We start from the raw sequence: 23771 nt of genomic DNA, 5'->3' as shown, positions 1-23771 counted from the left end.
GCAAATTCCGCCTTTTCCGCCAACATCGCCTCATCCATATTCTTACACCATTTCCTAAGTGTCGGTAAAACTGCGGAGCCCCATAACATGGCAATGTTACGCTTCGCCATCATCAGGCCCAACATTACCCAGTCCTGTTGCCGGTGGTTTAGATCATTAGGCTCCCATATGTTCAACAAACAGCGACGGGGCTCCGGCAATAAGGAGACATCAATCGTTTGAGAAATTGTACGCATTACTGCTGTCCAATATACAGCCATGTGTCTGCAGTCTCAAATAGTGTGGAAAAAGGTCCCCTCCTCCCCACAGTTTCTCAAACAGTATTTATGTGAAGCTCTTCCTATCTTGTGTAGTGTCGTTCTAGTGTAGTACGTACAATGTAATATTTTAAGTTGAACCAGTTTGAACCTGGAAGATATCGCTGTTTCTCGGGGTGAGGATAGAGCCTCCTGCCACTCAGTCTGCAAAGGGGCCCACATCTCTGGTCCAATTCTGTCTCAGTGTGGATGTCGCGTCTGGGAGGTTGTTAATCAGTTTTCGGTAGGTCAAGGAGGTGGCCCTCTCCAGCATATGCTCCATCAAAAGTCTGTCTTCGAGAGTGGAGGATTCCTGCAAAGCGGTACCTGTCGGTATAACCGACTGGAGCGCATGTTTAATTTGCAAGTACCTGTACTTCTCTGTCTGGGCCATCTCATACTGTGTTTGCAGGTGGGTAAATTCTACTACCTTTCCCTTCTTCCAGAGATCGCCCACCACTGAGATACCTATGGTGTCCCAAGCCAGGAACCCTTTACTGTTGCGAAGAAGGCCTAATCTGTAAGAGTCCCACAGCGGTGTCATTTGTGTGATAGTCCCAGAACATTTAAGACGTCTACCCGCTTTGTACCAAAGCTGTACAGAGTGTTGCGTTGGGCCAATCAAGTCCTGAGGTGCGCGATGGCTATAGAGATTTCCTTGGAGTCCCCTACCCTCCAAACCTTGTCTATTAGCGAAATAAGCCGGCTCAGACTGAGGGGCGTGGAGCCAGAAATCAATCTGTTTGAGGTGGGCTGCCCAATAATACATCTCAACATTTGGAAGCGCTATCCCTCCATCGTACCAGCCTCTCGTTAATTTATCCTGTGCAATACGCGGTGGCCTCCCGCCCCACAGCAGATTGGTAACCGCTGCAGCAATGGCTTTAAAATACGAGCCAAGAACCGGTGACGGGGTGTTTTCCAGCACATAAAAACCGCGGGAGCGCCATCATTTTATAAAGAGCCGCCTTGCCCAAGAGTGTAAGAGGGAGAGTCTGCCACACCTTAACGTCGCGCTTAAACCACTCTAGAAGAGGACGGAGATTTAGATCATAAAAGTCAATTGGGTCTGGCGTAATATATATACCCAGGTATTTGAACGCCTCCGCTGTAGTTCGTAAGGGGCAGCTTGCAGGCAGAGCGGGCGGGGGGGTCAGCGAAAACAGAGGATGGATTTGGACCAATTAATCCTATAACCCGACACCCTGCCGAACTTCTTGCACACGTTTAATAATTCAAGAATCGACTTTTTGGGGGAGGTGAGGTATAGAATAATATCATCCGCATATAGGGATATGCGGTCTTCCCACACATCGGTCCAGTAGAGTCCTTTGATAGAGGGTTCCCATCTGAACCAGATCGCAAGTGGTTCCAGGAGCAGTGTAAAAAGCAACAGGGATAGTGGGCATCCCTGCCTTGTACCACGTCCAAGAGGAAAGTCTCTTGAGATGTGTCCATTAGCGGCAACATGCACCAGGGGTTTATTGTATAACAGGCGAATCCAGGCACAGAACTTCGGACCAAAACCCATGTGAAGGAGCACAGCCAGTAAGTAGGGTCACTCCACTGTGTCAAATGCCATAGTGGCGTCTAAGGAAAGGATGACTGCAGGTTCCTGAATATACGTTTTGCCAGCCAGGACCGCATACAGCCGACGCAGATTTAAAGCCGTGCTGCGATGCGGCATGAATCCGGACTGGTCCTGATTCACTAAGGAGGAAAGGTGGGGAGTCAGCCTCAATGCCAGTAATTACCTAGGATCTTAGGTTCTGCATTTATTAGCGAAATTGGACGGTAGGACGCACAATCTGTTTTGGGCCTACCGGGTTTGTGAATTGTAATTATCGTTGCGAGTCATTGGTCTCTTGGCATTTCCCCGGTCTGAAGACTATCAAGGAACATGTTCAGTAAAAAGGGCACAGTTGACCGTACTGCCCTTTTATACAGTTCCACTGGGAGTCCATTGGGTCCCAGCGCCTTGCCGGACGCCAGCGAGAAGGTAGCGGCCTGAATTTCCTCAGTGGTGATGTCAGCCTCCAACTGGAGCGTCGCCTCAGGGGAGAGTTTCGGGATAGTCAGATCCTTAATGTAGTCATATGCCTCCGCAATCGTGTATGCTGCCCGGGGGGGCGTATATTGCTTCATAGTTGTCAGCCAGGGTGTTAACTATTCCATCAGGATCGGAGACCATGGAGCCCGTGGGCGAGGCCAGCTGTGCAATGACTTTGTTCGCCCTTTCTTTCCTGTCTATCCAGGCTAGCATCTTCCCTGCTTTATCTCCCAGCTCGTATACCCTATGCCTAGTGTCTTGGTAAGTTTGTCCTTCGCCATTTCCCTTTGGTAAGCCACAAATGCAGCTTGTTTCAGGCGAACCCTACTGGTGGTTTCTGTTGAGGGGTGTGCCGCCTGCGCAGCCCTAGCAATGGCCAGCTCCGTCTCCAGGCTATCTAACTCAGCCCGTTGTTCCCGTTTTTGGCCCGAGATTGAAGCCATCGCTAGCCCACGAAGCACTACTTCATAGGCCTCCCAGAGCACACTGGGTAAGTCCACTGAGCCAGTATTTTCTAGGAAAAATTGTTTGATGGTATTTGTGAGGGTTTTCATGAGGGGTGCCATCTGGAGGAAACCGGCCTGTACCGGGAACATACTTCTTCTGTTAGTTTGGTGGTGTGTGTATTTTAACTGTAGTGGTGAATGGTCTGATATGCCCCTGGGACGAATAGTGACGTCTTCTATTCCCTGCAGGCCGCCCGTGGACATCAGGAAATAATCAATGCGTGTGAGGCAATTATGGACTCCGGAGTAAAAGGTGTATTGTTTCTCCTTAGGGTGCTTGTACCTCCAACTATCAGTGAGTCCCAGAGCGTCTAGCAGACCCAGAAGGCGTCGCCCGCTCTGAATCTCTTGTCTGACCGGGAATCTGTCTATTGTGCCGTCAAATATATCATTAAAATCGCCCCCTATCAGTAGTGTTGCATCCGGCAACGACAATAGAAATTTCGTGAGAGCGGAGTGGGCCTGTGCATGGAGGGCAGGAGGAATGTAAACAGAGACAAAATTAAATAGCCGCCCCTCTCACTGACATTTTGGCGCCGCAAAACGGCCTTGGTCGTCAACTCGCCCCTGCTATATCACCAAAGGGAAGTTCTTCTTAATAAGGATCCCGGTACCCCTGGAACTTGAGGAGAACTCCGCATGCGCCACCATCTTATAACCCCATGTAAATGTAAATGTATTGGCATTTATATAGCGCACTACTTACCCGTAGGGTCCCAAGGCGCTTCGACCGCTGCGAAACCCTTCCTGGCTTCCCTGAGAGATGGTCCCTTAATGGGTATCCCCAGGGTGAGACCAGGCATCCCCGGCGGTCTGGTGGGGCCGTTAGTGAAGATGAGGCAAGCTAGTGCCCAGAGTTGCCGAGTGTGATCGCTGATCAGAGTGGGCACCGAGGCGAGAGAATTATCGAGTCCGCTGACCCTGGTCCAGAAACCTGCCGCGCCGGGAATCGAACCCTGGTCCCGGGCCGTCCTCTGCTCTCGGGTCTGCCGCCTCTAACCATAGCCTTAACAGCCGAGCCCACCAACTGAGTTTCCTGCAATAAGACAACCGCGGGGCCACATCACTTCAAGTATTGCAGCACCAGACCTCTTTTAACTTTGTCTCCCAACCCACGGACATTCCAGGTAAGTACTGTTAAGGCTGTTTGGGGCGTCTGTGACGCCTGCAAAGCATTCTCAGCCATTAGAGATCTGAAAGAGTGTCAAATATCTGAGGTTACATTCATCCCGTAAAGCTCCATAATTGAAACAGCGCATTGCCCCAACTAGACTTGTCAGACAAATCAGGAAGGATGATTAAACACATAGAAAATGCAACAAAAATTAACAAACCAAATGCTTCCCAACCCCGGTTCCCACCCTCCCTCCCTGCCTCCCTGCTCGGCGAACCTTAAACTGCCCGCCACCCCAACTTAGCAGAGTGCTTCTCCCCTCCCCTAGTTACAATACTTGCTTGTCGGGGGGTAACAAGTCCAACGAGGCCCCTGCCCTTTAGAGTCTCGCAGGCCTGTCCCGGCCCAAATTCCCAGGTCGGCCCAGATACAGTTGTCCAAGTAGTCTCTCAATGCGCCAGAAGCCTTCTCGCCATATCTAGGAGAAATTTGCGATGTAGCTCCTGGTCCCCAGGATCCACATCGTTTGTAGCGTCCTCCCCTTCGCGGCGGCGGTGTGATCTCGGTCTTCGGTACTGTAGGTTCCCAGCACCCTATCCCTCCAGCCAGTCGTGTGCCGTCTCCGGTGAGTGAAAGAACAAGGTCCGCCCGTCAGCCACCACTCTGAGTTTCGCCGGGAAGAGCATAGAGTATGGCAATTCCTTTGCCCGGAGTAATTTTTTAACTTCTAAGAAGCTTCCTCGACGCCTGGATACCGCTGCAGTGTAATCAAGAAAAAAGGACACCGAGGAATTGAGGATCCGGATGGGGGGAGAAATGCTCACCGTCTGCAGAATTGCATCCCTATCTCTGAAGTTAAACAACCTAGCGAGCACTGGTCTAGGGGGTGCTCCTGACTTGGGCTTGCCGCCAGGTACCCTGTGGGCGCGCTCGACTGAAAAGAAATGTGAAAGTCCTTTGGGTTGCAGCTTAGTTTTTATTAATTCCTCCACATACAAATCCATTGCTTGGACACCTTCAGTCTCTGGAATACCTATAATTTGTATGTTGTTTCGTCTAGCGAGCCCTTCTTGGTCGTCAAGCTTGTCCGCCAACACCTTGTTCTCCTGTTCCAGACGGGCCATCGACGTCTGCAGCTCCGAGGTGTCCTGAACCAGAGATTTTGCGACTATCGCAACTTCTTTTTCCCTGTCTGCCATTTTGTGTAGGTCCGCTCTCAGCAGGGAGACGTCCGTGGCGATCGTTCCAACCGTTGTCTGGACATTCGCTAAAGCTTTCATGACTTCCTCCATTGTGACCTTTTTGGCTCTGTCACCCTCCGGCGCTTTGCTGTGGGGTGGTGTAGGCGTTAGGCCCTTGTCATATGCAAACTTGTCAAGCTTAGCCTGCGCCGCCTGATTCCTTGGACCCCTACCTGCCATGGTTATATGGTTTGGAAAGCCCACACAGTGGCTAATGGCAGCTTTTCCACTGGCTGCAGGAGGGGCAATAATGTCTCAGGATGTGCGTCTGGGGCAATCAGGTGCTCGGTGGTCCGGAAGCGCAGATGCAGGGGAGGGGGGCGGGGGGAGAGCTGGATTTTCCCACCCGAGGTCCGTTCTCTCTCCGCGGTCGTGATGGAGGCCCGGTAACTTCAGCAGGGCACAGAGCGCAAAGAGAGGTCGCCTCACCGCGCCCGCGCCACCGCTAGGCCCCGCGCCCAATGTCTGTCACTCCCCGGTCTGCTGTATCGAAGGAGGGACTCCGCAATGTCCCCTTGTGCACCAGGATCAGTGCGCACCCGCCGGGTGCTATGGCACAGTTCGGGGCGGACCGGATATGCGGGCCCCGGAACTGTAGGAGAATGCCAGTCTTATACTTGCAGATGGTCACGAGTGCCGTAGCGCTGCCGCTGCTGCTGCCACCTGTGTGCGTCCGCTTACCACGCAGCCGGATGGTATGGTTCTGGACCGCGAGTGAGGCCGGCAATCGGCCGTCGAATCAGCAACGGCAAGTGTTCCCCACACAGCAGGGGTCCGGGCGGGAGAAACACCAATAGCGCCGCGTAGTGCAGCGAGGCAGGCAAGCACATCAACGCCTCATCTCCGGTCAGCGGCAGCTCCAGGCCGTGCGCTCCCACACTTTAGATCCGGACAGCGCTAAAAAATTTGTCCCCAGCTCACTCCTTGTCCACAGGCCGTGTACACTCAAGCGGCGATAGCTCTGGACAGCAACTTCGGATTTTCACCGGAGTTTTCCCGGTCTGCGTCGTCTGGGTTCCGACGTCGGGCAGAGCCCGCAGAGCACTGCAGTACATGGATTAATAGCCGGATTTTCGAAGAGGAAAGAAACGTCTCCGGAGCTCAGTACCTAAGCGGCCATTTTGCTCGGCCGGTAGCAATAGAGTTTGTTTTTAATCACAAACTTCTTGAATCAACAGTGAGAACCCAAATAAATCAGACAGGCAAGGAGTCGGACTATCATGGCCAGAAAACATTATAGCCTTTGCCTCAATCATTTGACTTCCTATCGCTTTTGGATCAAACGTATCGCACTTGCATATCCCCATAGTACTTAGCAGTAGCTGAAAACCAGAAACTAGCACATCCTATAAAGAAATACAGCAGAACAATTAAGCTACCTTATCATGGCTGGAGGGCATGTGCTTTAATACAGAGTTAATGTATGGTGTGATAATATCAGAGGAAACTAAGATGTTAAAGAGGAGTGTAGACTTGCAGGTTGATCAGGCGCTCTGCTTCCTCTTCACCTGCCCCCTCCATCCTTCCCCCCCACCACGCCCAGGGCCTCTCCTTCTCCTGTCTCCCTCCTCTCCAGTCTTGGTGTGGGAGAGATGGATAGGAAGGTTCCTTACCTTCTCCCTTCTCAACTTTGTTCAAATATTCATAATAACACAAGCCCTCCTTTTTTGTTTTATCTTCTCTCTTTTTCCATTTCGGTTTGATTAGAAATATTTAGTCTTTGCATGGTGCACGGGCAGTTATGGAAGTGTCACATATGTAATACTGCTATTATGGCATGTTTATGTTCGTGGATATGATTCTGAGTAACCGTATACACGCCTGTGAACACCTCTGTTAACTTACTAACATGTTTTGTAAACCCCTTGTAACAATTTGGAGACGTAATAAATAGATTTGAGCAACAAATAAAATAAAGGAAAGATGACTGCAGACCAAAAAACCACAGAGCCTTCAGTTACAGAGATATGTGCCCATGCGTCACTTCTCAACAAGAGAATTCCTTAGCCTTTAGAGTATGACTGTAACCTAATTGTTCTTGTAACTTGTGTATATCCTGTGGCATTGACTTTCAAGGTAAAGAGCTATCTATCATCATCTTTTCTACTGATGTGGTTCACATACGCTCTCTTCACCCTCAAGCTCTGGTTGCCTCTATCATTTCACACTGTGTAATTCCCTCATATGCAGAGTTTATAATTTCTAGATAGTCCCACAGACTATCTAGAGGTTCTACATTTACTCAACCATTTTCAACAATAGTAATGTTCTGCTTCAGTACGGCAGATGCCTAAGTCTTACTGTGCTTGAAGTAGATCAGGTACAAAATGACTTAATACACAAAGAGATTAAATTCAGAGGCAAAACAGCATGTAAAGGTTTCTTGTGCCACTGTGGCTTTCTAACATTGCATTGTTTCACACAGAGTAACTCATTGCTCCAAGGACCATCTACAAACTCAACTGGATCCTACAGTAACCCTAGACATTCCAATAACTGCATATTCTGTGTATAGTGCCTACACCTGGGTGTTCGCAATTCTGATGCCTATAGAACCAATCTCAAAGAGGATATGACGGTGCTATAGGTGGATGAGATAAATAGAAATCGAGACCTTGCATTGGAAAAACATTGCTAATTGTCTTGAATGTTTGTTTTACCAACCTCTGGACTTCTTTATGATCTGCCGCACGCCACATGGCTTACTGCAGAGCTGAAACTAAAACTCAGCTAAATTACTGCAGATGCTAAGGGCAGTCGTGGTGGGCTCCATCTCCAACTGTTGTAACCAAAAACACTAGTCCTGAACAAGAGCAATATCCTTTCCAAAGCTCCTCTGCAGACAGTCTCCTCATCTAAGCGCAAGATAGAGCGAAAAGCACCTCAGTCTCTACATTAACCAACAATAATAATTGAACAGGAACAGAAATGGAATTAGGAAAAAGTTGTTCAGACAAGAAACAAACTGCTTAACTGTAGCCAATAAGCTCTAACGCTGTTTTATGCAGGTAAAGGAGATACTAGCTTTACAAAACAAAGTAATGCAGACCTTACATTTCCTACACATGCCAATCTGATTTTTTTTAACACTATGTGCTTGTCATTCCCAAAAAGCTGCTTTTGAGTTAGTTGAAAAAAATATGAATTTCAGGAACGCTTTCTAGAATTCTAAGCAAGCAGTGACTAGCAGCAATGCTTTCCTTTTAAAGTGTGATCATGGTTTATTTAATTGCTGTAGTGTTGTCGCAAACGTAGGCTTTATTTATTAGAAACAATAGTAAATTATAACAAAATGGATTTAATTTAGGAAAATACCATTTGTGATGGGGCAGGGGATCCTCTTAAGACTAGATGAACGGTTAAGGCAAGTATTGAAGTTTGAAATGTCAGGTATGTCAGAGAGATAATGGTTGAGAGTTATGGAGTATAGTTTTTAGGAGCAGAAATATAGAACTGTGAAGGAACAAAAAATCAGGATAGTAATAAGAGAAAGCAAAACGCTAGAGGACCCTAGAAGGTGGGCAGAGTACAAGGAGACAAAAAAGAAATGAGGAGCCAGACTGTAAATAAATATTATTACAGATCATAAGAAACAGAGCTGATTGTATACTAGATAATGTTTATATTTATTTTTTGTTTAGTTTTCAGTGGATTAAGACGGTGACCTGATGAAGGCGATAACGCCGAAATGCGCGTAGTCTTATCTACCGCCTTGCCTCCATCTTGCTGTCTAAGTTTTGGTTGTACTGTTCTTTATAAATGTCTTTGTGTTTATAATGAAAACAATATTAGAAATCATGCAAATATCTAGATAAAATTATAAAAGTGAAAAAAAGTAAAGGAAGACTTATCAAATAAATGAATATTTAAAAAAATGTTTTTACTATCTTGGTCATAGACCTTTATTTGTATATTCAAATTTTGATATTGTTATTGGCTGATAATTAGACATTTCTACATTGACCTGTGTCTGCTTTAGTCAATATTGTGACTGACTCGGCTATATACTTTTACCTAATATGTTTCTTCCCTATGTATAGCGAGTCTATTTCCAGATATAGGTGTCCCCTTCTTCCATAACAATGTATACCAGATGGAAACACTTTGATCATCAAACAACGGTCAATGACGTCTTACATGCCTGTATTTTGAAGGAGAATAGTTGTCTCTTTTGGGAGATTGAGTAGACTTTTTATTGGTTGTTGATCTGACTCTATGGGGAACCTCTTTTGGAACTTCTGAACGCTTGGATACTTTGTTGCATTCATTACTGCTTTGCTGCAACATCGCCGGAGCCTAAGGGGATACTTTGCCAGATACTTTGTTGGCAAACCGCAGGACCACAATCCCCAGCAACCCTCGCGGCACGCACGCAGCCAAAGCATGGGAGAGCGTCCGGAGGCGGTCTTAAGGCGGCCAGGACTACCGCAGCGTGGGACGCGCGTGGCGTGCCCGGGCCAAGGGCGGGCCCGTCAGAGTCTGACAGAGGCCGGGTGACCTCATTTTCGTCCTGAGAGTTGGACTTCTTTGGGCCTTACTTTGAATATTAGGACTGAGGACTGAGGCACGAGGGTATATTATTGTTGCTATAACGACTATCGATAGAGGAAATGGCACCGAAAACTTTGAATAAAAGGAAATCGGTAACAGGCGATGGAGTGGTGGGGACTCTGGATTCTTTTATGTTGAGGGCAGAGTAAGCAATTGCACTTACTGGTGCAGACTGTCATTAGAGCCACAACCCCCTCTAAGTCAGCCTGCAATGTTTAATCCTGTAGACCAGTGTTTCCCAAACTGTGGTCCGCGGACCCCCAGGGGTCCGTCACACATTCCCAGGGGGTCCGTAGACAACAGCTTTAAAAGCACAGAAACGTTTCTTGTATAATTAGCAGCTTTCCAGCAACAATAAAAGTGTCAAGAGAATGCCAGTGATTAATGTACCTGCTGGAGAGTGAAGAGAATTTTGTTCAGTGGCAACGTATAACATGCATCTTAAAAAGCAGCATTTTATGTGCCTTGGTTCGTGGTTACTGCTTTTGTCACAGAGATTCTTTTGTTACTGTGCACTTTATAAGTGACAATCGTAATCTAGCAGAGGGACCTATAAACTGTCATCAAAGAGCTGCTTGCAAACTGCATGGTACCAGTTAGTGACTTATATTTTGCCCCAGTTATTAATTATCCCGATGCTGCTAAAAAGATATATTTGGGTGGAAATACATTTTTAATGTTAAAGTCAATGCTAGCAATTGAGTTATGTTCTGAATCCTGAGTTTGTGCTTTTCCAGACCGAGCACTCTTTAAACATTTTATACACACACTGATTTACATGTATAATTCAATGTATTTACCAGAGGCCAAAAAAGTAAAATTAGCCAGGGGAGTAGTCCCATAATTCAGTCCAAGAAAAGAAAAGGACAGGGCTCTAACAGGCAATCTCACCCCCTACCAAAAATTGGGCGCAAAGGTAAAATCATAGAGGAGGTGGAGGGGAACTGTCCAGCAACTAGCCCGGTTATTAAGGAGTTTACCCCATTGTTTCTATCCCCCTCGCAGATTAATGGGTGAGGTTGTATCAGTTTTATTGAACCCGCTGATACAAAAGTTATCCAGACTGGAAGCGAACATAGACAAATTAGAAAAGCTCGCAGGTAGTGTTCATACAAATCAGCAGAGCCAGTTAAGTCAAATGAGCACTCAGCCATACCTGACTAACACATGTCAATGTAGAACCAAGCCCGCCCAGCCTAACAGGGTCGCCGGCTATACAAATGCTCAGTCTGGTATTCCTGATCCCAGCTTGAAGGTAGCATCTCAAACCGCCCCATTGGACACCCAACTTAACCACCACAATACAGCGGCATCGGGTAGGCCACACGATACAGTACAATCCAAGGACCATTCAAGAACGGCTGCTGAACATTCAAAAGGCACTACCCCCTAATAGGCCCAATCACGCATGTAGAGCAGAAGCTCAGTCACAAAGCGTCCATGGACAACAAAACCAGCCATTGAGAGACCAGCCTGGTCTAAATGCATTACATCTTCCCCCAGAAGCAACGCCGTACACTATTGTGTTGGCCAACGTCCCTACGTTGCCGTATGGAGCCAGGGAACATTGGACCACACTGAAAAATAAATCGATGCATGTGATAAGTGCAAGGACAGGATTATCAAACCCACTCTTTTCAGAGTTCAAGATGGTTAGACGGATCAGCTGGTTAAGAAGATCTAAAAAATCACTAGAGGGTGACTGTGTAGTATTATCATTTGGCTCACCAGATCTAGTTCAAACAATATTAGATATGGCTGGTAACTGGTCTCTAGAAAAAACGGGCATCAACATCCTACCACTGGGTTATTTCTACAGGCCACACAGCCTTACACAGTTCTTACAAGGGGCGGGGGGCGTAGGTGGGGGGTGGAAACAGCATAGATATGCCATCCCAGTGAATAACTACTATGATGTTCTCAACACCTTAGATGATCAAGATGACGCAGGTACCTCAAGGGTCAACACGATCGCTGTAACACACCTACTGATCGTTTGGTAGCACGAGAGACCGTTGATCCCAAGTTACCCCATAAGATAAATGCGAGGGAACCCCCTGAGAGATGTACCACGAGTAGCTCTCTAGTCAACCAACTGCATTCAAGTAAACCATCAACCCTGGCGCAAGCACCAGCCCATACTAGTAGCCCTGCGCCACTCAGACTGTCTCCACCGAGAAGTACCCCCGGCAGTGATTGTTTCCCCTGAAAGATAACTTTTTGGAACAGTAAGATATACAGTCAACCATGGTGTAATTTTATCTCTGACCAGGACATTTTATGTTTCCAAGAAACCGGGGTCAGGGAACCAAATCATATTAATGGATTTAAAACTTACCACACACCAGCCGTGAAAGAGCGTGGGGGTAGAGCATATGTAAATGTAAATGTAAATGTAAATGTGCTTCGATTTATATAGCGCGCTTTAACCCAGGGGTCTCAAGGCGCTTGCTTAGGGAACCCGTCCTGGTATTCCCCTGTGAGATACCCCGGCCGGGTATCCACAAGGTGAAAGCCAGGCATCCCGCCGCGAGGGGCCGCAGTGGAGATTAAGCAAGCTATTGCCCAGAGTCGCAGAGTGTGACCCCGTGAGTCGAGTAGGCACCGGAGCGAGAATTGTACACTCCGTGGAATTTTTGAGCCCGAGACCCGCCGAGGCGGGGAATCGAACCCTGGTCCACGGCCGATCTCAGCTTCCGGGTCTGCCGCCTCTAACCACTGAGCCACGCTTCTCCACAGCATAGGGTGGGCTTTGTGTGTATATCTCAAACAAACTTGCTTTGGGAAATATAGATCTAATACTGAGGAACAGATACTATCAGATAGTAAAAACAAGCATTTGCAATGCAATAGGTCTCGCATTATTTAAGTTTGAGCTATTAGCATTGTAAATGGCAATTGTTTTTTGCTTTATGCTATATTTTTTTTTTTACATAAAAAGCTTCATATAAAATATGTTTTATTAAAGTTATTTATGCAGTATCTAAATTTTGTTTGCATAAAACAGTATAATAATATCTTAGTAAAAAAGTCAAATATTTTAATGGAAATTCACCAAACGTTCATTTATGTGTTGGTTTTGAAAATAGCTAAATTAATAGCTTTGTCATTTACAATGCCAATAGTTATAACTTTCGCAAATGTGACACCTATAGCATTTGTAATGCAACATTTGTATTTACGTGACTTAGATGTATTGATATTACAAATAACAATGGCTTTTAATTTTTTTTAATACTTAATAAAAGTGATTGTAATTTATAATGGCAATAGCTTAAACTTTTGTAAATAACTTTTGTGAAGATTATGTTCAGTGTATTTTATTGTAACAAAATCCAAGAACAGAAGTGAAATATTAACATCTTTTTGTGACATTTGTAATAAAGCTTGAAACATTGAGAGAACATATTTGTGCTGTGGTGGTGCTGAGTGATGCTGTGGTGGTGCTGAATGGGGCTGTGGTGATGCTGAGTGATGCAGTGGTGGTGCTGAGTGGTGCTATGGTGGTGCTGTGGTGGTGCTGAGTGATGCTGAGTGATGCTGTGGTGGTGCTGAGTGGTGCTGTGGTGGTTCTGAGTGATGCTGTGGTGGTTCTGACTGAATGTGGTGGTGCTGAGTGACTGTACTCACTGTCACTCTGCACTCACTGTCACTCTGCACGCACTGTCACTCTGCACTCACTGTCACTCTGCACGCACTGTCACTCTGCACGCACTGTCACTCTGCACGCACTCTGCACTCACTGTCACTCTGCACTCACTGTCACTCTGCACTCACTGTCACTCTGCACTCACTGTCACTCTGCACTCACTGTCACTCTGCATGCACTCTGCACTCACTGTCACTCTGCGCTCACTCTGCACTCACTGTCACTCTGCACTCACTGTCACTCTGCACTCACTGTCACTCTGCACTCACTGTCACTCTGCACTCACTCTGCACTCACTGTCACTCTGCACTCACTGTCACTCTGCACTCACTGTCACTCTGCACTCACTGTCACTCTGCACTCACTGTCACTCTGCACGCACTCTGCACTCACTGTCACTCTGCACTCACTGTCACTCTGCACTCACTGTCACTCTGCACTCACTGTCACTCTGCACTCACTCTGCACTCACTGTCACTCTGCACTCACTCTGCACTCACTGTCACTCTGCACTCACTGTCACTCTGCACTCACTGTCACTCTGCACTCACTGTCACTCTGCACGCACTCTGCACTCACTGTCACTCTGCACTCACTGTCACTCTGCACTCTCTGTCACTCTGCACTCACTGTCACTCTGCACTCACTGTCACTCTGCACTCACTGTCACTCTGCACTCACTGTCACTCTGCACTCACTGTCACTTCGCACTCACTGTCACTTCGCACTCACTGTCACTCCGCACTCACTGTCACTCCGCACTCACTGTCACTCCGCACTCACTGTCACTCTGCACTCACTGTCACTCTGCACTCACTGTCACTCTGCACTCACTGTCACTCCGCACTCACTGTCACTCTGCACTCACTGTCACTCTGCACTCACTGTCACTCCGCACTCACTGTCACTCCGCACTCACTGTCACTCCGCACTCACTGTCACTCTGCACTCACTGTCACTCTGCACTCACTCTGCACTCACTGTCACTCTGCACGCACTCTGCACTCACTGTCACTCTGCACTCACTGTCACTCTGCACTCACTGTCACTCTGCACTCACTGTCACTCCGCACTCACTGTCACTCTGCACTCACTGTCACTCTGCACTCACTGTCACTCTGCATGCACTCTGCACTCACTGTCACTCTGCACTCACTGCATGCACTCTGCACTCACTGTCACTCTGCACTCACTCTGCACTCACTGTCACTCTGCACTCACTGTCACTCTGCACTCACTGTCACTCTGCACTCACTGTCACTCTGCACTCACTGTCACTCTGCATGCACTCTGCACTCACTGTCACTCTGCACTCACTGCATGCACTCTGCACTCACTGTCACTCTGCACTCACTCTGCACTCATCATTACTGTTCCTTTTGTGGCATAAAACGGGTACCTCTTCTGCGTGCACTGGTTTATGTCAGAGGAGCTAAGCTTGGTCAATGTCTGAACAAAATGGCAAAATGATATGTTCCTGCAACAGCACAAGGCCGTAGATTAGAAGCTACGAGGTAAGAGACAAAATGTACCCGCAATACCAAAGTACTAAACGCTTCACTGTATCTTGGAGGAATGTACTTACAAAAAAAAAAATCAATCACCCATAACAACGAACCCACCCGACCCGTCCTTATCAAAACAGATCAGACGAAGACTTGATGGAGAGGGCCAGGCACACAACCCGGCCATCGGTCGCCTGGGAAACCAGATCCATCCACGGCTCAGGAGTCCTCTGTGCGTGGACAGGGTGTACTCCAGGAATCAAGTCCGTGCAATTGTACCTAATAATTTTCTCATAAAAAACTCACTGCGCATTCCACCCTCAACGAACAACACGCTTGGCAAAACAACATGCACGGCAAAGGAAACCGGCCGCTCGCACACTCTCCTCTCCTGCCTCCTTGTATCATACCAAGTCACGGACATGCGCAGACGTCGTGATGCGCATTTGATTCAAGTATTTTACAGTTTTATAAAAAATACTCACTGCGCATTCACCAATCAACGCGCGCGGCAAAGGAAACCGCCGCGCACACACGCTCCTTTTCTGCCTCAGCCTCACTGATGCACGATAAAGTATGTCTGTCTTAAATCTTTAAGTCTTAAGTTTTAAACAGACAGACAGATAGAAGGACATGCTTGATTAGAGCCCCGTTGCGCGACACACCCATACATGTCAGGCGACACAGTACCGTGTCGCGACACATAGTTTGGAAAGCTATGCCCTAAGGTAAGCAATTACGGCGGACTCCCGCTTTCGTTTTGCGCCGGCCTGCGAACAGGAAGTCAGGCAGGCCGGGCGGGACAACCGGAAGTAGGAGGGCGGGAGCCTACCCCGCCTCCCACGGAAGAGCCGCGATTGTTTGGCGCACCGGAGCAGGCAGGAGCCTACCCTGCGCCCCGGTGCCGAAGAAGGGAAGAAGAGTCTTGCTGCCGGTGGGAGCCGCTGCACTGAGGATGCCGGTGAGTGGGGCTTCGCCTTGTGGGGGGGGGGGGGGGGGGGGGGCATCTGTGTGCGCGCGCGCGCGGCGGACTGTGTATGTGTGTGAGCGTGCATGTGTATGTGTATGTGTCCTGGAGTCTGTGTGTATGCGTGTGTGTGACGGGGGGGGGGTTGCCTGTCTGGGTGCCTGCGTGTCTGTGTAAGTGTAAATGCGTGTGCGTGTGTGTGGAGCCGAGAGGAGAGGGGCTGGTGTGTGTGGAGGGGTCTCTGTGTATGCGTGTAGGTGACGGGGGTGTGCCTGTGTATGCATGTGTATGTGCGCATGCGTGAGTGCTGTGTATGCGTGTGGCTGTGATGTGCGCATGCGTGAATGTTGACGCGCGTGCACGCAGCTCAATCCAGCCGCTCGTCACAGTTTTGTGTCCCTCATTCCCCAGTGTCAGACGACTATAAGTCTCCAGCCTGGACGCATCCTTCGGATGCGATGTCCAGGCGAGACCTAATACATCATAATCCGAAACTATGTATCATCTTTGTCAATTTTTACTACAACATCCCCCGAGTTAACTGTGGTAATGTTGTCCAAAAAATGGGTAGTGAACTTAATTCATTTGCCAACGTTAGCGGAAAAGAAACCATGATAACCTGTGGGGGCAATTTTAATTGTGCGCTATATTCTCATGATGATAGTAGGATGTGTGGTAGTACTGATGAGGAGAGCACAAGTGGTACACACTTTTGTCATTCGGTGATGGAGGAGCTGTTTAATGAGTTTATTGTGAGCATTGAGCTTGGCTTCGTGAACGACCTGGCGACTAAACCCTTTCCTATGCCTTTGACATTTAATGGAAGAGTTCTATCCTCGACTATAGATTATATATTGGTCTCACTTAACCACACACACAGGCTGCATTCTATCAAGGTAGGGGATAACCCCATGAGAAGCCACTTTCCGTTAAGCCTAGAGATAAACTTGCCCTCACATACGCTCGCCAGACAGATAATGTTGCAGTAATGGGGGGAAAGTACCCCTCAATAGAACCAATGGCTACACCTTGCAGTGGTCAAAGGTCGACCAGGAAGCAGTCAATAAACGACTAATTACAGAATGCAAATTAGCGATTGAAAACTGCTTGAGTGAATTAGCCCCTAAAGATAGCATTTTACTGTCGTTTCAGCAAATTGCGGCGGGGGTGAGAGATCTATTACATGTGCTAATAAGTAATAAGGTTAAAAAACAGGGATTGTTTACCACTAAATGTACTCATGCACTCACTAACCTAAAATTGGAACTGCATAAGCAACCTAGAAATGGTATCAAGCTTAGACTGGCTAAACAAGAGTATAGACAGGTCTCAATGAAAAAAGACACGCCCAGAAAAGGGAAGCACATTTGAAAGACAGCGCTGCCTTCTGGAGAGCGGTGAAAACCCCCTTCCTACAATCTACGGGTGAACCCACAATAGAAATTGCTAAATCGAAGGAGCAAAGGAACAACCACTTCTCCAAAGTATATAAAGGCCAGATGAATCCCCACCCCAAAGTTAGTGATACGCCAGGGGAGCCAACTGTCTATGCAGGTTTACAGTTCACCCCAGAGGAAGTGGAAAGAGCCCTGTCAGCGATTCAGAGCGGTAAGGCGCCTGGTCCCGACGGAGTAACCGTAGATCTTTTTAAGTCAAACACCTTACTCTGTGGCCCCATTATAACTCAGGTGATAAATGCCAGCTGCACGGCCCCAATACCTAAAACCTGGTCGGAATCCATCATATTTCCAATTTTTAAAAAAGGGGACAGTGATGATTTTGGGTGCTACAGACCGATTTCTTTGATAGATTCAATGATTAAGGTTGTAGGACGGGTTATCCTGGAACTTCTGCAAAGCTAGGCAGAAGAAAACTCAGTACTCTCAGACATTCAATACGGTTTTAGAGAAGGCCTGGGGACCATCGAGCAGAGCCTAAATTTGTCTTTACTGGTTGGTAAATATGTGGGAGTCAATAAAGACCTTTTATTTGGCGTTTGTAGATCTCACTGCGGCCTTCGACTCAGTAAGACATGAGACTCTGGGAGGTCCTTGAAAAAGTCGGGGTTGATCCTCACATTATTCTCTTTTTACGGCGCCTGTACAAAGATGCATCAGCGAGTGTGCGCTTCGGGTTGGCAGACGAGCTCACCCCTGTTTTCCCTGTAGGGAAGGGGTTGCAGCAAAGCTGTGTCCTGGCCCCCTTCCCTTTTAATTTGTACACTAACAGTATGTGCCAAACCCTCCTTAGTAATAATCAAGATTTCCCTACCGTGAATGGACGCTCCATACCTGCGCTCCTTTACGTGGATGAAGCAGTTTTAATGTCTAGAAGCCAAATAGGACTTCAGAAGGTCCTAGATAGTTTTAATGTTTTTATGAAAGACCTGGGGCTTAGTACTAATATTTCTAAAACCTTCACAATGAGTGGTGGCCTTGGGGTACAAAGAATGAAAACTATGTTCATGAACGGTCTAAAATTAGCCCAGACAAAGTTTTTCCTACTTAGGTGTTTTATTTAACCCCTTCCATGCGCCAGAAGGCCAATGACCATCGCGACCACTACCTCCGTAGAGCTGTGCACGTCAGTTGTGGCCCTGCCCACCTAATAAAACCGCCACACCACGGTGGAATTGCCGCCGCGCTTAAGCGGTTAACCAAAGGGACTCGTGGGTACAAGCCATTATCGCAAAGAAATTGTCATTTATCAAGACTACAGCAGCAGTGATTACATTTTCAAGAAAGTTAGGCAGGAAACCCCCAGGCGAGCTTATCCAAATCTATAAGTGTACTGCAACTTATGGGGCGGGAGTATGGGGTTTTGCTAATACCCTCCCCATACAAAGTGTTGCAAATTCTTTTTAAGATACTTACTATCGGTGCCACCTAGTACACCTTTTTTTGCCTGTCACAAAGAATTAGGTCTTCCTTACAAAAAGTTGGAGCACCCCAAATAAAAGTAAATATGACATTCGATTTTTTGCGGAATAGAATTAATTTGGGCGCAAATATATATCATACATACCGTTCATCCTTAAACAAGAGATTAACTCATAGCAGCAGGCAAACTTGGTCCACATACGCATTTTGGCTACAACACATTTAAAAACTTAGGGTTTATAGGGATCGTAGTGCAGTTATAATCAAATTAGATTACACAAGTAAACATAAAGAGGACATTTTTGGGTCTTGTATAGGGTTACTTCTTCATACACTATCTGATTCAACTAGCCCAATGTCTAAATTTCTAAACTATTTTGATCAAAATAAATTTGCGATATACCAAGGCACACATTTTCAGAGGAAAGTATTAAACCACCAGATATCAGGAACCATGCAATATAAGCATTCTTACTAAACCACAAACTGAAATGGACTTTAAGATGCGTAAAGAGTGAGCTACGTTGGGGTGATGGTCAAAAGGCAAAGAAGGTGTATTAATTCTACTAGGAAGGAAGAAAGAATGAAGGGGGTCTCTAACTGCTTCATCAAGAATATTTCATCACACAGACACACTCAGAAGTACTGGGGGACTTGGAAGATGCTCACGTAGACAAGACACTGAGGGCCCCCCCCCCTATTGGGAATTAGGTATATATTTGTACAAATGAATGTAAGAGGCAGGAGGGAAATTAAAGTACAAATGGATTTTGAAGTAAAGGAAGGAGATAACCGAACACATTCTTCCATGCATTAAACAGCCTGGTGAGGAACATGCAAACCCTCCGAGGTCCTATCTGAGATCCTAAGTATGGCGCTCAGACCAATCACAACGCTGCATTGCAACATTGTGATTGGTCAGGATATGGAGCCTGGGAGCGTCCTGGTTCCGGGAGCCGACACAACGGAGGAGAGGTGTCTTCGTACTCAGCAAGAATGTAAGCATGTTTTTTCTTTTTTAATGTAATGCCACCCACGTGATGCCCCCTCCTCTCCCCACCCCTTCACTTTAGTTTCCTGTTAGCTGCTACTTAATAGGTGAGAAAAAATACCAAGATAAAAACTACTGTCCAAACATTCAGCTAAAAGACTAAGCAAGATTGAGAAACCAAGTGATGAGTCAGAGGTATAAACCTTGGATGTGGACATGAGATGTAAAAAGCGTAAGGAATAAACTGAATTCATGACACCAGTTCAGGCGAAGTCACAAGATGTTCAATGTCATAGCCGAGACTCGAACCAAGTTCCCAGATTTGAGGTGGACGGCCCTAGCCGTTAGGCCAACTCCTCCTCCCAAAATTATAGATTGTAAGATTATAAAAAGGGTTCCCAGTTATTAGTGGTGGCCGCCACAACATGATGGTGGGGAACGGGCGCCAGGAGGGGAGGCGGGGACAAAGGATTTTTTTTTTTTTTTTTAAACGTACCCTTTATCCGCTGCTTCCAATGCAGATGGCCACGGCAGCCTTGGCGCGCTCTAGCAGTCTCTGCTCTGGAGAGCAGCGCCAGGATTGGTCTGAGCGGCCTGCTCTGCCGTTCAGACACTGTCTGTGAGCCAGTGGCATTTCTCCAACCCAGCTGTGAACATATCTGGGTTGGAGAAATAGAAGTGCGCATGTATGTTTGGCCGGCCTAGTTCTGCCAATCACACATACATACGCACTTCTAAGTGCCACCACCTGCCTCTCATGGCCCAGCCCCGCCCCACAGGCATGCCAGAATAAGTCAAAGACAAATAAAATGATATTTTTCATTATTATTTCATTTTTCTGTGACTGGTTCTGACGAGTGAGGCAACGCTCCCCCGCCATTACAGAGGAGCTGCACCTGCCTGATATCCTGATTGGAAAAAACAACTGAAAACAAACCCAAAAGTATTTCCAAATATTCAGTAAAAACCCAAATTCAACGTCCAGCTTCTATGAGGTGGATACAATAAAAAATCTATTGTTTTTCTTTTAATATGAAATCATATAAAAAGAAAATCTAATTTGGAAATAGTTCAAAAGAAGCAGATTACATTCTGCAGACCTGTAAGAAAAACTGGTAAATGAAATTGAACTGAACTGAAGTAAAAGAATTTATGTGTTGGTTGCAGTTAGTGATTTTTCGGCGATGGAGAAGAGAATGTGAAGAAGAGAGGAGGGAGAGAAAACAAAAAATGCAGACAAGTAAGTATGGGTCAAGAGGCTGTCAGTAAACAATTTGGGGAGGATGGGAGGTAGGAAGGAAGCAAAAGGAAAGTCCAGCAACAATGGAACAAAGTTGAAGGAAAATACTTGAACCATTAACCCAACGACACTGAAGTTATGTGTAAAAAGGGATTAAATGCCTACCTTTCTCCAAGTAGCATCTCATCATGAATAATAAAGAAAATGCTACTTAACAGTATGCATCTGTTCTTGGCATGTAGAGCTGCAGAGTCACACACTATGCATAGATCGCCATCTGGTGTTGGGCCCGGATGTTTGCAGTTTGTTACGGTCTTGGAAAAATCTTTGGAAGTCACAAGATCGGTGGCTCCTCCTTTGGACAATAGTGCGCATGGGCATCGACTCCATCTTCAGATTGTTTTTTCGCCAAGAAGGGAAATGATGGAGTTTTGTGAGAACAGAAAGATGTCAATGTATGTTGTATCTAAATAAGATAATACTGGCACAGATAAAGGTAGCCAGTGAGGTGGGTGGGCGTGTGAGAGTCTGCAGCTCTGCATGCCAAGAACAGATGCATACTGGTAAGTAGTATTCCCGTTCGAGGCATATGAGCTGCAGATCACACACTATGCATAGATTGCATAGCAGTACTTTCCCTTTAGCGGTGACTACCAGTATCTGTTGCAGTAGTTTGAAATAGTGTTTTGAGTACAGCCTGGCCCACACTAGCTTGTTGTTTTGCTTGCACATCTACACAATAGTGTTTTTTGAATGTGTGCGATGTAGACCATGTAGTTGCTTTGCAGATATCATCTAAGGGAATGTTTCCTAGAAATTACATGAAAGCCCCTATTTTGCGAGTGGAATGAACTTTAGGGGGAATGGAAAGTGTACGCTTTGCTTTTTGATAGCAAATTTGTATACATTTGACAATCCACCTTGCAATTCCAGACTTTGATATGGGATTACCTTTATGTGGTGGTGAAAAAAAGCTGTCTTGTTATGTGAAAAGGTTTTGTTCTATCAATGTAGTAAAGAAGTGCTCTTTTTACGTCTAAAGGATGAAGAGCTCTTTCTGCTACTGTTTGTGGTTGCAAGACGAAGACTGGCAACTCTACAGATTGGTTGAGATAGAAGGGAGAAATAACCTTTGGAAGGAATTTGGGATTTGTTCTGAGAACCACTTTGTTATGATGGAGTTGTAAAAATAGTTCTTGAATAGTTAGAGCTTGTAGCTCACTGACTCTTTTGAGAGATGTGATAGCCACAAGGAAAGCAACTTTCCATATAAGAAATTGTAGCTCACATTTTTGCTGAGGTTCAAATGGAGGACCCATTAACCTAGTGAGGACAATGCTTAAATTCCACACTGGAGAAGGTGGTACCCTGGGAGGAATTATTCTTTTGAGGCCTTCCATAAAAGCTTTAATGGCAGGCACTCTGAATAATGACAGATGTTGTCTATTTTGCAGGTAGGATGCTCTGGTAGCGAGATGTAATCTAATTGATGTATAAGCTAGATTACATTTTTGAAGATGTAGTAGGTAACATATGATGTTTTGGATAGACGCATTTAGAGGACTGATTGTGTTCTTGTTACAGTATATCACAAATCTTTTCCACTTAGCTGCGTAGCAGGCTCTAGAGGTGGGGCATCTAGCTTCTTTGATGACACTCATACATTCAGGTGGAAGATTAAGGTATCCAAGCTCCAAGATTTAAGGAGCCAGGTCGCTAGGTTGAGCTGTGCTGGATCTGGGTGTCTGATCTCTCCATGGTTCTGTATTAACAGTTGTGGGGAGAGATATCGTTTTTGATGGGGGACTACTGATAGTTCCAGTAAGGTTGTGTACCATGGTTGTCTGGCCCATGTTGGAGCAACTAGGATCAGTGTTAATGACTGTTGTTGCAGCTTGCGTACCACTAGTGGAATGAGTGGGAGAGGCGGAAAAGCGTAGGCAAATCTGCCTGACCAATTCATCCATATCGCATTGCCTTTGGACAACGGGTGTGGATATCTGGTGGCGAAACTTGGGCATTTTGTGTTTAGATGTGGGGCAAAGAAATCTAGGTCTGAATGCCCCCACATTTGGAAAAACGGTTGAAGGACTTGTGGGTGAAGTTCCCACTCGCGGATCTGTTGTGTTTGACGACTTAACAGATCTGCCATCTGATTCTGTATTCCTGGAAGATGTTGGGCTATGAGGAATATGTTTTGAGAAATTGCCCATCGCCATATGCTCTGTGCTAGTTGACAGAGCTGCAGAGAGTGTGTGCTCCCTTGTTTCTGTAGGTAATACATTGCTGTTATATTTTCCATCTGGACTTAAACAGCCTTGTTTTATACATGTATCGGGAATGCTTTTAAAGCAAAAAAAAATGCTAGTAGCTCCAGATGATTGATGTGGAGCAGCTATTGCTGTGGTGTCCACCTGCCCTGTATGGTGTGATGTAGTAGATGAGCTCCCCAGCCGCCGAGCGATGCGCCTGCTGTAAAAACGAATTGTGGAACCGGCTCTAGGAATGGTCGCCCTTTGGAAAAGTTGTGGGTGTTCCACCACTGCAGAGAGCGATGTGTGTGGCCGTCCACCAACACCGGATCTGTTAACGGACCATGAGCTTGGTTCCTCTGAAGTGCAAAGCATTCCTATAAGGGGCGCATCTGGAGTCTTGCGTGAGGTACTATAAAGATGCAAGAGGCCATCATCCCTATTAGTTGCATAAACATTCGAGCTGGCAGCGAGTGTTTGGGTTGGAACTTTGCTATAAGGGCTTGCATGCTTGCTATGCTGGCTGTATT

General features: G+C 46.5%; 1 protein-coding gene across 2 annotated transcripts in view; it reads right to left on the bottom strand.

The window, feature by feature from the left end:
* The window catches only part of TRAF2 (TNF receptor associated factor 2), a 500022-nt gene that overhangs the window by 106111 nt on the left and 370140 nt on the right, over positions 1 to 23771 (bottom strand). The window lies entirely within an intron of this gene.

This window comes from Lissotriton vulgaris, chromosome 5 (genome assembly GCF_964263255.1).
Source record: "Lissotriton vulgaris chromosome 5, aLisVul1.2, whole genome shotgun sequence".
In the NCBI taxonomy this organism is placed as follows: Eukaryota; Metazoa; Chordata; class Amphibia; order Caudata; family Salamandridae; genus Lissotriton; species Lissotriton vulgaris.
This window is presented reverse-complemented; position numbering and strand designations above follow the sequence as displayed.